General features: G+C 45.1%; 1 protein-coding gene across 1 annotated transcript in view; it reads right to left on the bottom strand.

Annotated features, from left to right (window-relative positions):
* LOC119395186 (NGFI-A-binding protein homolog) overlaps positions 1-14,574 on the bottom strand; it is a 1,247,109-nt gene that overhangs the window by 1,184,173 nt on the left and 48,362 nt on the right. The gene's annotated exons all lie outside the window — the stretch shown is intronic.

Raw genomic sequence — 14,574 nt, 5'->3', positions numbered from 1 at the left:
CCTATGGCAACACATATCAGTGTCATTTCTCATATATTCAACATATACAAAACCAAGATCTGCACATTATTTCTAACTTTAGTCGCGATAATATTAATATCGTACGCATGGAGAATAAAGTGTTCACCACTGATGATTTATTTGCATTTAACTTAATTGCCTTGCTTTTCAGATTAATTAATAAAGAGCTCACCCACGAGTATATTTCCTTGGATTCCTTGAAGAATAATAACCCTACTCGTTTTGCTGAAAAAAAATAACTTCTTGCTGCCGAAAGCTTATACTAATTATGGCAAAATGACAGCATCATTCTGTGCGATCAAAACATGCAATTCTCAGAATAACAGAGAGCTGAGCTAGTTGGTAAGTATTCATTCTAAAAAGACAGGGCGTGCAAACAAGGACACAAGAAAGAAGTCACGACACCACAAACGCCGACTAACAACTGAAGAGACGCACAACGGCTGAAAAGAAAGAAGGCACGAAAACTTATCTGCGCATGCCCATGCAACAGGCGAACCTATCAATCCGGCACGCGTGGCGGTCTACGTGGAAGATAACTGTTAAGGCATTTGATTTCATCTTTATGCAAGTTAATCGACGGTTGGCTCACGCATGCGCTACCACTATTCTCGATATGCCATGCTTCAATCATCAGGCGCGTTTCTTCATTTCTATGACGGTACAACACTGCGCATCAACCGGGCGTCACACAATGCGAACTAGTGGGTCTTTTAAAGGTTCCAACCCATTACAAAGGGCTCAGCCATAATTCTTCATCGTCATCAACCGTCGCATCAACAAAGTGCACATGATGCCTTACATATGGAACCTCGCTTCTCCGCAGAATGACGAATAATGTCGTTGTGACTGCTTCCCAACTTCACAAAAATTATGATTTGTGGCGCAGTGGGTACGTGCTAGTGTACTTGTATTAGTAGCCACAAGAGAGTTTATAACGGGCTCCAGAAATCTCGCTCTTCCAGCTTTCGCTGTGACTGTGCTGCGCTATCCGTGCAGGCCAGGCGTTTTTTTTGTTGTTGTTGTTGTTTTATGAGATATTGAGCGCATTATAGATATTTCTTGTTCACAATAAAATATTTAAAAAATCTGTTTTAATACTTCTCTGTGTGTGAATAAATGTACATATTTAACATCACTGTCATCACCACTTTAGTTTGTGATTATTTCTTCTCTATGTATGCTCTAAACATGATTGTGATTTCCTTTATGTTGCGTGTCATGGGAGCAATGGGTTGTGTGTGCGGGGGGGTGGCTACGGTCAGGGGAAGAAAGGCTGTACTTCTCACCTCAGACAGGACCTGAAGTTAACTGGAACTGAAGTGAATAAACATGATCCAGTTCCCTTCCATTGCTCGGTCATCTACAATTGAAAACAGTTTGACGGCAATGGCCTTGAAGCGTGCCTTGCTTAATATACGATTCTCTTAAAGCGCTTGGAAAGCTGGTAGCCATAGTATGGTATGGATGTTATCGCTAAACACAGGAATAGGGGTGACTGAGAAAATTAGGCTTCGCCCGCGCTAGCCTCCATTGAAGCAAAAATTTAGTCAGCGGTGGTTGAAGGCCGCGAATATGTAGGCTTTGTAGCTTCTTCATAGTCGAGAACAGTTGGTCAAAAATTACAATCATCTCACGTTGCAGTGGCTCGGGAAGACATTGTCTTCGAGTGGGCATGTGGGCTGGCCACCTGCTAGCAATATGACGAACCCTCTTGCGTTTCTCACGCAGATCCTATGAACGGCAATATCAGCCGGAGCATCTGACAGATGGTCGTACACAGTCACACTAAAGCCGCCTAGCGGAACCTGCGCAGTGGAGCTAGACATCGGAGCGTGCGCGCCCGAAAGCAAAGTAGTGAGGCTGATTGACGACAAAGTTAAAATTAACGATGAATTATTTGAATGGAAAACTGCCGAAATGAAAATCGTCCCTCATCGCAAACAAAGAGGAAGGCGTGCACAGGCGAAATGACGAGGGCATCGCAACGAAAGAACGCTTTGTTGTCTGGACATAAACGCCCGCAGCATCGTCAACCGATCGGTGGATCTTGAAACTATTGTGATCACTCACAACCCAGATATAACCGTTATCACCCAAACATGGCTGCACTGCGACATCAGCGATTAAGAAATTACACCAGTTGGGTTTAGAATTGACAGGAAAGACAGGGGCTTCCGTGGCGGCGGTGTAGCAATCATGTTCCGTGAATCTGTGACTGCGACGAGGTTACCCGATATCGCGGATGTAGAATGTGTCGTGGCAAAACTTGTTTCAGAGGATTTCCACATCCTCGTTGGGGCACTTTATCGCTCACCTAGTCCAACCATTGTTTTCTTTGAGACACTCAAATAATTCTTGTGCGAACACAGAACTAGCAGATATTGCTCGTCGGAGATTCCACATGTCAGCTGAACAGACGAGTTGCCTGTTGCCGCTGAACCTTTCATTGCCGTCGTCCTCCCACATGGCCTAACACAACTCGTTGAAGGGAACAGCGCTTCAGTTTTAGACTTATTTCTTGTCAAAAACGGACTGCTTGGGCGTACGCCAACAGTACAGTACTCACGGATTGAAATAGGACAATTTAGGGCTAAGTAATGCGCGTGTTTTCGTTTCTACAGTCTTCAGTTCGGGTCACATCGGCGTAATTTCGACTTGAACGCGAAGATCAGAACCAACATTATCTTTAGAGACAAGATTAGTCGCGACATGACGAGGTTATCTCGAGAGATTGCGCAAACAAGTCGTTATACAAAAAAAAAAAAAATGATGTCGCGTTTGAATCCGCGAGTGCTGTACATCTTTTTGAAGGAATATCGTATCACAAACTGACTTGTGTCACAATTCCAATTAACGTTGCGCCTGAGAAACAAAGAAAAGAGAGGCTAATTCCTTGGTTTGCACGAGCCGGTGATGTCGATATGCATTGGACTGTTCATTTTCCCTTCTTACGTCGTGGTTCGAATCGGCCAACATACTGTTGAGAGCCTGTGGTGCTTTTTGAAACAAACGGTCTGGCAACGTATCAACAATTTTGTTTCTTGGAGACCGGCGGAGAGAGCGGCGAACTACGAATCCTTGGAAAACGAAAGATAATGTTCTACACGGAGTAAGAAATTCAGGCAGCCTCGCAATAGAGGCGCCAAGCCTGAAGAAAGCTGGGCAGCCTTCTTCGGCTTTCCCCTTCTGTTCCTCCTCTCTCTCTTTCTTTTTCCATTTTCCAGGGTTTTTTTTTCTTTTTTTCCTCTTTATTTCTATTTATTTCTTCCCTTTCTTTCTCTCTCTTTCTCGCTTACTTCCTCTTTTTTTTCTATTTTTATAGGTGGTTTTTGTCTGCGTTACCCCAAGCGACGACAGCATACAATAGCACACGACAGCCCATCATCAATGCGCTCGCAGAACAAGAAGAAGAAGACTTCCCCTATATGCTACAGATGGCTATGCTACACAGGGTTTGGCAGCGTTACGCCAAGCTACACGAGACGACGACAGCATACGACAGCCCGGGCCCCTAAAGTGCTCCGCACTTACAAGGCAAGGATGCAGCACCGGTGACGCCCATCATAGTGCTGACAAGTTATCTGCGCTGCAAGCCCGATTAAAGCGTGACATTGAGAGGGCAAAGGACCCTTATCAAAGTGTTTCTTTAAAGCGTTTCCTTTCTACATCCCCGGAAAACTTCTGGAGACACCTACCTCCCAAGGAAAAAAAATCTGTCACGACTCTCTTAATTACCGGCACGGATAAAATTGACAAGAAAGAAATGGCTAGCACGCTAAATAATTATTTCTGCTCTGTGTTCGCTAATGACGACGGCATTGTTCCACATTTTTCAACGCTTCAAGAAACGCCACCCACTGATCACATCACTAGCACTGAGAATGGCATTCTGTCGATTTTGCTTAAACTGGACGTCAAAAAATAACCGGGATAGGTGGAATCCCCAACGCTTTTATACACCGATATATTCAGTGGTGCGCAAAATGTTTATGTTTGATACTTCTGAAGTGATTATCAGACGCGGAAGTCCTAGTGACTGGAAATGTGCCAGAATACCTGCAATACCTAAAAAGGGTGACCCGTTCTCTGTTGCCTCCTATATGTCAATTTCCCTTCTCTGCACTTGTACGAAAGTATGCGACTACATTACCTTGAAATATATTTTCAACTTGATTGAAGACGATAGTGGCCAGCATGGTTTCCGACGAGGAGTTTCTACGACAACAGAACTACTTGAGAGCATTCACGACTTCGCCGTACCGCTCGATAAATCTGGTCAGGTCGCTATTATATTCGTCGACTTCAAGAAAGCTTTTGACCGCGTATCACACTCTAAACTTCTTTTAAAACTACAGCCTATGATGATGATGATGATGATGATGATGATGCAAACTTTATTTGGGTCCAGAGAAGACTATTGTTAAAAACATTCGGCAGATCGCACACCTTGTGGGAATCGGTGTTATGCGAAGCAGTCAGCGAGCTAGGGTGTATTTCTTGGCTTTGAGCCAAGCGGGCGGATCGACGTGTTTTTGTAAGTGTATAGGTGTGTGCACATCGTGGGCTTACCAGGCACGTCGACAACACTGGCGTTTAAAGGGCAACTTATGGTCTGACGTAACGTCAGTACACACGTTAGAGCACATACGCCAGTATTATCGCAACGAAGTGCACCTTACGCTGCAATGATGTGAATATCATATACGTAACTTTCGTTATCGTATTCCTCCGGGGTCGAACAACGCTTCAATATTGCTTCCTGAATCATAAGAATACAAATGTAATGTTTATTAGACTGCTATCAAAACGGAGCCAACACTGGAACCAAACAAGTTAACCTGACATGACGCCTGTATAATAAAAGTACACGTGCATTGTTTATTGCTTTGTTATAAAATTAGATAGCCAGCACCACAACGGCAATCTGCGTTGCACCGACATTGCGCCTGCATAGGGTGTTTTCCCAAAGCAGTTTCAAGAACTGGTGTGGTAAGAATGCTTGGGTTCAATTTCTGCTGGGATCCTAATTTTTATTAATTGCATTTTTCGGGTCAACGCTGGCGATGTCGCTTTTTCCTAACGCTCTCGCATTTTTTTAATTACGTGTTTGCCCTACGGCATCAATACACATTACTCTCGCATTTAACTTACCAATGTCTGTTCTCGCCGTTCCAGGCTAGATATAAGCTATCAATCACATGTGGCGCATAGCCGTACACCGCGGCCCGTGGTAAACGGGTATGTGCCATACCTGTCTGAAGGAAAGGGTATGACGACGTATGCGACAGCATTTTCACGTTATTCATGTCATCACCAGACAGCTATATTCGTGAAATCCTCTTACCCTCCCATGCCAATTTTGGTCTACACGAAGTTAAGGAGGCGATCACGAGAGCACCCAAACGTAGGTGGCTAGACAGATAGATCGAAACGCTCAAAGCTCTTTAGGTTCGCTAACAAATTCTTCGCATTTAAAACGATTCCATTTGTTAGCGAACCTAAAGAGCTTTGAGCGTTTCGATCTATCTGTCTAGCCACCTACGTTTGGGTGCTGTCGTGATCAAATTCTTCGCATTTAAAACGATTCCATTCTTGGACAAAAGGCTGGCTTCCCAACGCCCGTCTGTAATTTTCAGTCTTTTTTAGCGAGAGTAGAGTTCATCTTTTAATTTCTGTGCCTCGACCTCAACGAACGACGGTCTGGGGGTGACCGTACTGCGAAGCAAGTACAGCCACCGACTCCCGAAACGGGTCGGCCAGAAGCAGCAGCGCGGCGGCCCTCCGTTGTCGCCCGTCCTTCGCGATGTTCTAATGGCATCCACCGCAAGTAATCAGGCATCAGGTCAGCAGGTTCATTCTGTAGACCACAAAGAAGATGAACAAGCAAGGAAAAGGCTGCGTGAAGACGACGCTCAGTCAAGGGCTTCTACAGAAGACAACGAACAGATGGACCAGACAGCCTTCACTGTTGTCTCCTACAAAAAGAAAAGAGCCGCAGGTGTTCCTGTCATATTCAAGCCAACTCAACCTGACCGAAACTTCTGGAAAGTCAACCCAAATCTACTGGCTTCTGCAGTCGTGACAACAGCCCAAGAAAAGGTACTCAGCCATCGTCTCAACAAGGATGGCAGCCTCATGGTGACAACGTCTTCAGTTCCTGCAGCTAATCGCCTCCTCGCTGTGACAGACCTGGCGGGTATTGCTGTAGAAGCACGAGTTCCATACTCCTACTCTGCCACGTACGGGAGGATACAGGACGTCCCAGTTGAGTACTCGGATGACGACCTCAAGGAGTATTTGAGTGAACAAGGAGTCATATCTGCTAAAAGGCAAGTTGCTTACATTCCAAACGAAGATGGTGCTGTAACAGAGACCCGAAGACGCTCGGTCATCCTCGAATTCTCTAAAGACGCCCCTTTACCAAACCGAGTGTCATTTGGATTCTGCAGCTATCCTGTAACGGAATATATAGGATCCGCTACTCAGTGTTTCAGATGTCAAAGGCATGGACATATAGCGAAATATTGCAACGGCCCCATCCGCTGCAAGATATGCGCTGGAGCACATACGCATAAGGAGTGTACGTCACGTTCTCAGCCTCGATGTGCAAACTGTGGAGCTGACCATGCAGCATCATATGGCGGGTGCCCCAAAAAGAAAGCAGCTACCCTAGCACGGACAATGGAGCAATTCCAGGGAAAAGCGCGGAAACGACGAGAACCACCACCGAATCCGGATGTGATATTCACATCTACAAATCAAAAGCAACAAGATACAGTACAGCGCAGCGACACAACCTCGAAAAAGTCTTTTGCATCAATCGTGAAAGGAAACCAGAACAGATCATCATCTGCAAAGAGCCAAGAAAAGTCCTCAAGTGATCCAGATGCAAGTGAACAACAAATGTCCCCAAGGTCGCAGCAGAGCAGGAAGAGCCAAGGAAAGCTGTTGGGTGGCAGCACCGTACAGGAAATATCAGGAATGCTGATTCCCATGATGCTCGCGGCAATCCAGGCTCTCCTATGTGCCAACCCATCGTTGAAAGACATCCCAGAGGCAGTCCTGGCTTTTGAACCACTAGTGACGACTTCTTTCACGGCGCAACGCCGTGATTCTTCTGAGTAACAACCATGGATTCGCTACCAATTGACTCGCCAGCGGTGTCCACCAACAAGCACCTTCGCACATGCACTATTTTCCAGTGGAATGCTCGCGGTTTGCGGTCAAAGTTACCAGACATTAAGTATCTTGCGCGAGTGTACCATTTCCCGTTCATGGTCATTTCTGAGTCTCGCGTCGACGAGCAGTTTAGGTTAAAAGGTTATTATTTTCATCATTCCAGGCGACAAAACGGAATTAGCCGACTCCTCATTGGATTTCGCAACGATGTGCCTGCATCTGTGATTGACGTAGGACCACATGACAAGAATGATACGTTTGCGCAACCACAATGATTGGATCTGAAGTGTTTACCCTAATCGGAGTTTACTTGGAACCAGGATCACCGTTCGATGTATCGAGACTCGAAAACTTGTTGACAAGCACTCAGTCTCCACATATTATTTGTGGCGATTTCAACGCACATAACGAGATCTGGGGCAGTTCATATACATGTGCTCGTGGTGCTAAGCTGGCCAAACTTCTTGCAAAATACAATATAGAGCCCTTAAATGATGGCAGCATAACTTACCTGAAAAATCCGAAGACTGTCAGCTGCATTGATGTCACATTCGTATCAAGTCAAGTGGTCCCAATGTTTGGATGGTGTACAGACTTCGAGACTCGAGGAAGCGATCACTACCCTATCCTAATCGCTGCCCGTCATCTTCGGACGTCGCCCAGGAAAGTGGCACTGAAGTTGGTAGACTGGGACGCTTACACAGCAGTGGTAGACAAAGGGATCACAGCCTCGACAACGAATGCAGAATTAATACCGACAATAGCTCATTGCCTCAAAAAAAGCACCCGCTCTGTCGTTAAACGTTGTAATCTGCCAACGAACGACGAAGAATTCGAACGATTATGTGCCATTAGAAGGCGTGCCGAAAGGAAGGCTCTACGTACAAAAAATATTGAAGACCTCAGAGCTTGCCGACGGGCACAAAGGCACATACGACGGTACTTAAGCAAACTGAACCGAAAAAGGTGGAATGATTTTTGTGGTACGCTAGATATACGAAAACCGCTCAGCAAAATCTGGCGAGTCATCAGAGGCATTTGCAAAGAGCCGCAACAGCTTTACCCTTTCCTCGCGCTGTCATTGCATGAGCGCGCTTCGCTGAAAGAGGTAGCAGAGCAGTACTGTAGGCTCCTTTCCAGCGGGACAACACCATCTCTGAACATTGCAAATCATCAGACTCGTACTCCTCGAGCGACCTTTTCTGACTTAGAGGAACTTTTCACAATTGAAGGGCTCAATGCAGCAATCGGCGACACGAACAAGAGATCAACTCCTGGCCATGACGGAGTGAGTTATGCAGCCCTCGCAAATTTAAGCCCCACATCTCGCCTACGTCTTTTGGAGTACTATAACGCCTCGTGGATAAGTGGGGAGGTTCCGAAGGAATGGAAACTAGCCAAAGTTATTCCTATATTGAAGCCAGGAAAGCAGCCAACAAATTACGCTTCCTTCAGACCCATATCTCTACTTAGTTGCGTAGGGAAGCTATTCGAAAAAATGATTCACAAACGACCTCAATTGGTTTCTGGAGACTAAGAAAATTTACCCGGAGGAAATGAATGGCTTCCGTCAAAATAGGTCTGCCATTGACAATGTCATTGCCTTGATCGCATCAGTTGAAGAAGAATTGGCTTGTGGAAACACACCTACTGCATTATTTTTAGACATTAAGGCCGCGTATGATTCCGTCTATCATAAATCAATACTCGACGCTTTGGAAACCCTTGGTCTTGGAGGACGGCTTTACGCATGGATTGCAGACTATCTTCAAGGGCGCCAACTTTTCATGTGTACACCGGAGGGCCCTACAACGTTTCATGCCGTAGAAAAGGGAGTACCGCAAGGAGCTGTGTTGAGCCCAGTATTATTTAATCTAGTACTTATACATCTGAAAAGAAACCTGCCCCGTGGCGTCAGCATCACACTGTATGCGGACGATATCTGCATTTGGAGTGCGGCACGTTCCCGCAGAATCACCCAACAACGTCTCCAGAGAGCGCTGGCAAACATATCGGCCTACCTAAATTCAAGAGGTCTCAAACTGTCTCCTGACAAAAGCGTTGCTATGGCTTTCTCGAGGAGGAGAATGGAAAAATATCCACTAGTGTTGAGTGGTCGCACCCTTCCATACGTGAAGACACAAAGGTTTCTTGGGGTTACGATTGATAGGAATCTCACATGGTCTCCCCAAGTGAAGAAACTGACTGAGAAGATTTCGTCGGCATCGCACGTATTCCGATTTTTAGCCGGGTCACAGTGGGGCAGCAACTGCCGATCAATGGTGCTCCTCCAAAAGGCCTACGTCGACGGGACCTTGCGTTATTACCTGCCCATACTGCATAATATGTCGTATACAAGCAAGAGAAAACTTGAGGCAGCACGCAACAACTGTCTTCGAATATGTCTTGGCCTTCCAAAGGGATCGTCTCGATTAGCAACTGTAGCAGAAGCCGGATGCCTGCCTCTTGAAGTGATATCTTCACAGGAGACACTTCGGATTCACCTCAGACACGTTATTCACAACAAGACCCACTTTTTAAAGAATATTTCTACAGCCAATGCCGCATCTAGCTTCGGGCAGGCCGTCGGAAGCATATGCGCACGTATTTCGATCCCTGCTCAGGCGTCACCTATTATGCCAAAGAACATCTCACCCTGGACACTGGCACCGCTAGAAATTGTGCCATATATCCCCGGAATCAGTGCAAAAAGGAAAATGCCCCAAGCAGCAACTCATCAGATAGCGCTGGAGTATATGTATAAAGAATACGCAACCGAAACACACATATTCACAGACGGTTCTACAACCCAACGTAGATCGTCGTACGGAATTTATGTGCCCTCTACAGGACAATCCCTCTCGTATCGTCTTGAGAGAGCGACATCATCTACGTCAGCTGAGCTATATGGCATTAAGGAGGCTCTTATGTTTATACTACGACAGCAGCTGCCAAAAAAATGGGTGATATTTACAGACTCTAAAGCAGCCCTACAAAGTATGTGGAACAGGTATAAGCATGGTAATCACCAAAGTGTAGCATCTGATATCGCCTATCTTCATCACAAGGCTAAGATTGCAGGACATTACATTAAGTTCCAATGGATACCTGGCCATGCTGGTATTTCAGGAAACGAAAAAGTGGATGAAGCAGCCCGAAAAGGACTCCACTACCGGAATTTCAGAAGGATATTTTTTACTAAAGTCGACGCCTCGAAGTTCGCAAGAAAATATGCCTGTCAAGAAAAAGACCGCCTCTGGAATCTGCCGCTCCACCAAGATAACTGTCTGCGATGCATTGACCCAGAAGTGAGAGTGAAAATTTCCCCAACACTTCCTCGCCAACTTGAGACGCTGTACCATCGTCTTCGACTGAATGTGGCGTACACGAACTGTTATTTGTACCGCATAGGGCACACCACTAGTCCCTGCTGTGATAACTGTGGCAGCATAGAGACTGTGGAGCACATATTACTGGAATGTTCCGCGTACCGCGATGAGAGACAGTTGCTTGAGCGACAAATGGACATGATCTGTCACGATCAGTTAACATTACACAACTTATTAGGCCCAGTGACCAGCCCTTCAAAGCAGCGACGGGTTTTACAGGCACTGTTTAATTACCTATCAAAAATCGGCCTAGTCGAAAAGCTTTAATGGTTGGCTATTTCACATAGCAAAGCCTTATCTTACCTGACACCCTCCTTGTAAATATTTCTATCAGGTTCACTTGCTCATTTCATTTTTTTTATATTCTTTCTTTCTAATATTATTTCCTCCCCTCTCTTCTTTAATCTGTCAATCCCATTCCCCATCCCTACACAGAGTAGCATGCCAGCGGTATACTGACGCCGGCAAAAATCTCTGTATTTCTAATAAAGAGCATCTCTCTCTCTCTCTCCATTCTTGCATGGATCGCCGCATACTTCTCTTCTCGGCAGCAATCAGTGTCCAACGATGATGGCCGTTCAGATTCTGCCTCCGTTCGCTCAGACATTCCCCAAGGTTCCGTTCTTGGGCCGTTATTCTTTTTGATCTTCGTAAAGGACATTGTTCAAGACGTGCCGGAAAAAATCCGTTTATTTGGAGACGATTGCATCTTATATAACGAAATCCGTAGTTCTGCGATCAGGATTCTCTTAAAAATCCTTAGCCAAAATTAAAAAGTGGTATACTTCGTGGCATATGTATATAAACCCCAGCAAAACGGTAGCACTGACAAGCACTCGCAAGAACAATCCACTCAGCTTGACTTATAATATCAGCGGTAATAATTTATCTGTAGTTTCTAAGTACAAGTATTCGGGCGTTGTCACTACAGCTGATGTTGCATAGAATGACCACGTCACCTACCCTTGTAAAAAGTACTATTGAGTAACTGCTGACAAATGATTGACGAATGGTTGAATCATTGACTTTTCAACTGAACGTCACATGTCCTCGAATCTTCTCAATGACTAGACAACGAAATTGTCATTGATTCTTTTTAATAAAAAGTACACGTTGAAATATATATTGATCTTTCGTTGATTTTATGTTGTATGGTGGTTGAGTTTAGGACCGGCCGGCCCACGATTGAAGGTGGGCGTGAAACTTATTACAGATAATATCACGAGCACTCCTGCCATCTCATTAAGAAACCCAGACACACATGCGCATATAATACGTTTATTTGCCTTTTTTTGGCAGCCGGCATACATGACATTTCATTTCCTGCAAGCAACAAATACTCTTGCACACAATCAACACTACAGCACTACTTGCATCATGGACGCTCTCTATGTGTCAGCTAATGTAAAGCAAAATTTTCGTTGAAGCATATGCAGAACTTGTTGCTGCAGGTAATAATAATAATAATAAATTTATTCCCACCAATACAGTGTTGATGGAGGGGGTGAGAAAAAAAAGCGACTAGCCGCTTGACTAAGTCCCCACCCCCCAGTTACATCAGGCAGGGGCAGTGGTGGCGACAGAACACATAGAATGTAGCAATACCTGGCCCTAGTTATACAAAATATAGTGATATACATAAACTTGAGTGATCTGAAACGGAAGCAATACAGGTTATATACACTCCTATTATAGCAATAGGCATAGACAAGCATGTGTACAAGTATAGCAAAGACAAAGCAAGAAAAAAAGGGGAAAAAAGAAAAAAAGAAAATGCAAAGTAATGCAATAAATTACAAAAAATACAATTTTATTTTTAAATACGACTCCACATTTTACGCAACCTTGTAAAGTAATGCAGAGATGTAGCAATGGTAACTGATATTCAGAAGCGCATCAGGCTTGCGAAGGCCCGAACTCAATGACCAAACCCCGGCCATCCAGAGTGCTCGCGATCGGGCCCTCAAGTTTGGCCTGGCGGTCCCTACGTGGTATTATATTACTAGCTACCTTCGGCAACGTGATTTCTCAAGCCTGTCCCGTTTTAAAGATCTCTAACCGAATGACTCACTACATAACTCTGCATGCGGCAACAAAGCATTGCTGACTTCTTGCTTTAGTACCCGAAGCAACGCAGGTAACTGTAACCTCCTAGGACACAGTATGCAGTGCGCAGAAACTGTACTGTAGCTGAATACACAAAGAAAGCTTAATTAATGAAATAATGGGGTTTCATGCGCCAAAACCCCAATATGATTATAAAAAACGTCAGGACGTGGAAGATGGAAGCTTGCGAAGAAAAAAATCCGTAAACAGGGGGTGGGTGCTCGAACCAACGTTTCGACAAGTGGACTTGTCTTCTTCACGGCTGGAACTGATTTCCTTAGCTATCGTGTGTATATGCTTCGTGCCCTCTCCACCACAAGGGAGAAGGGGAGGGCAACTGCCAGAGTGGGGGTGGGGAGGGAGAGGCCGCCGTGACGAACTGGGTGAGTCATAAGGAAGGCGAAAAGAAAGAAAAAAAAGGAACAAATAGCGGGGGGGGGGCGGAGAGGGTAGGGTATACGTTTCGCTGAATGTCAGTGGAAGCACGAGGCATTTGAACAATAGTAGGTTCGAAATTCCTAGAAGGGCTTCACTCTCATTGCTTTTCGTTGTGTATGTACCATACCAAATAGATTCAAGAGCCCCCTTAGAAACGTTAATACCTGCAGCCTGGAGTGTATTGAACTTGTGAATAAGTTATGACTCTGTATAGTTTCTGTCTCTCAGGGACCGGAAGTTTGACCGAAGTATGTAAAGTTGGAGATCGTCGAAGTTGTGACCTGCTACATTAAAATGCTGTGCCACTGCTTTGGGTAACTTCTCCGCCGTGTCAGCGCGATGCCCGTTTAATCTAACATTAACAGGTTGTCCCGTTTCGCCAATATACTGTTTTTGAAAACATGAACATTCGATCATGTAGATAACGTTTGAACTAGTGTAGGCAAAACTAGATTTTATATGGTGGACGTAATCAGTTCCGATGCTTTTAACTATAACCACATCTTGAAGGTGTTTACAAGTCTTACATCTTGGACGAGAGCAAGGTGTTACGTGGGCAGTAGAATGAGGCTTTACTTTTGCATGCACTAACATGTCCTTAAATTTCCTATTGCGGTGATACACTACCTTTGGTACTCCGGGAAACGCTTTTGTAAGGCGCTCGTTGCTTGCCAGCATTGGGTAATACTTACGGAGGATATTATTTATGTTTGGTAGCGCATTTGAGTATTTGGTTATAAATGCTGGCTGCTGGTTGGGCTGTGCTACGGGGGCCCTTTGAGCTAGTGATGATTTCCTATCTAGGTGACATGCTTCATTTTAGACCTTGTTTAGAGCATCTTGTGGGTAATTTCTTTTAACTAATCTTTCCTTTAGGTTGCTTAAGTGGTGAACGTAGTCACTGTCATCGCTACAGATCCTTCTTATACGCCTCGCCTGTCCTACAAATATCCCTTGTTTGCAGTGTCGCGGGTGATGACTAGTGTAGTCTAGATATTGCTGGCTGTCTGTTGGTTTTCTGTAAAGCATCGTCTTTAATTTAACTGCTTCGATAGATACCGTCGTGTCTAGAAAGTTAATTTCACTCAAAGAATGGTACATGGTGAATTTAATACTAGAGTGGAACTTGTTCAGTTCCAGCTTTGAAGGAGACAAGTCCACTTGTCGAAACGTCCGCTCGAGCGCCCACCCCCTGTTTACGGATTTTTTCAACTACGATTATAAGTCACTCCGTTGTGGAGAGCTCATATCCGGAAATATGAGACACCTGGGGATTTTTAACCTGCGCCTAGATTGAAGTAAATGGGCCTTTAGCACTTTCGCCTCCATTAAAAATGCGACCGCCGCGGCCGGGATTGAACCCGAGATCTTCGGGTCAGCAGCCGAGCACCGTAACCACTGTGCCACCACGGCGGCCCCAAAGGAAGATTCGTTTGAG

The sequence above is a fragment of the Rhipicephalus sanguineus genome, chromosome 5 (assembly GCF_013339695.2).
Source record: "Rhipicephalus sanguineus isolate Rsan-2018 chromosome 5, BIME_Rsan_1.4, whole genome shotgun sequence".
In the NCBI taxonomy this organism is placed as follows: Eukaryota; Metazoa; Arthropoda; class Arachnida; order Ixodida; family Ixodidae; genus Rhipicephalus; species Rhipicephalus sanguineus.
This window is presented reverse-complemented; position numbering and strand designations above follow the sequence as displayed.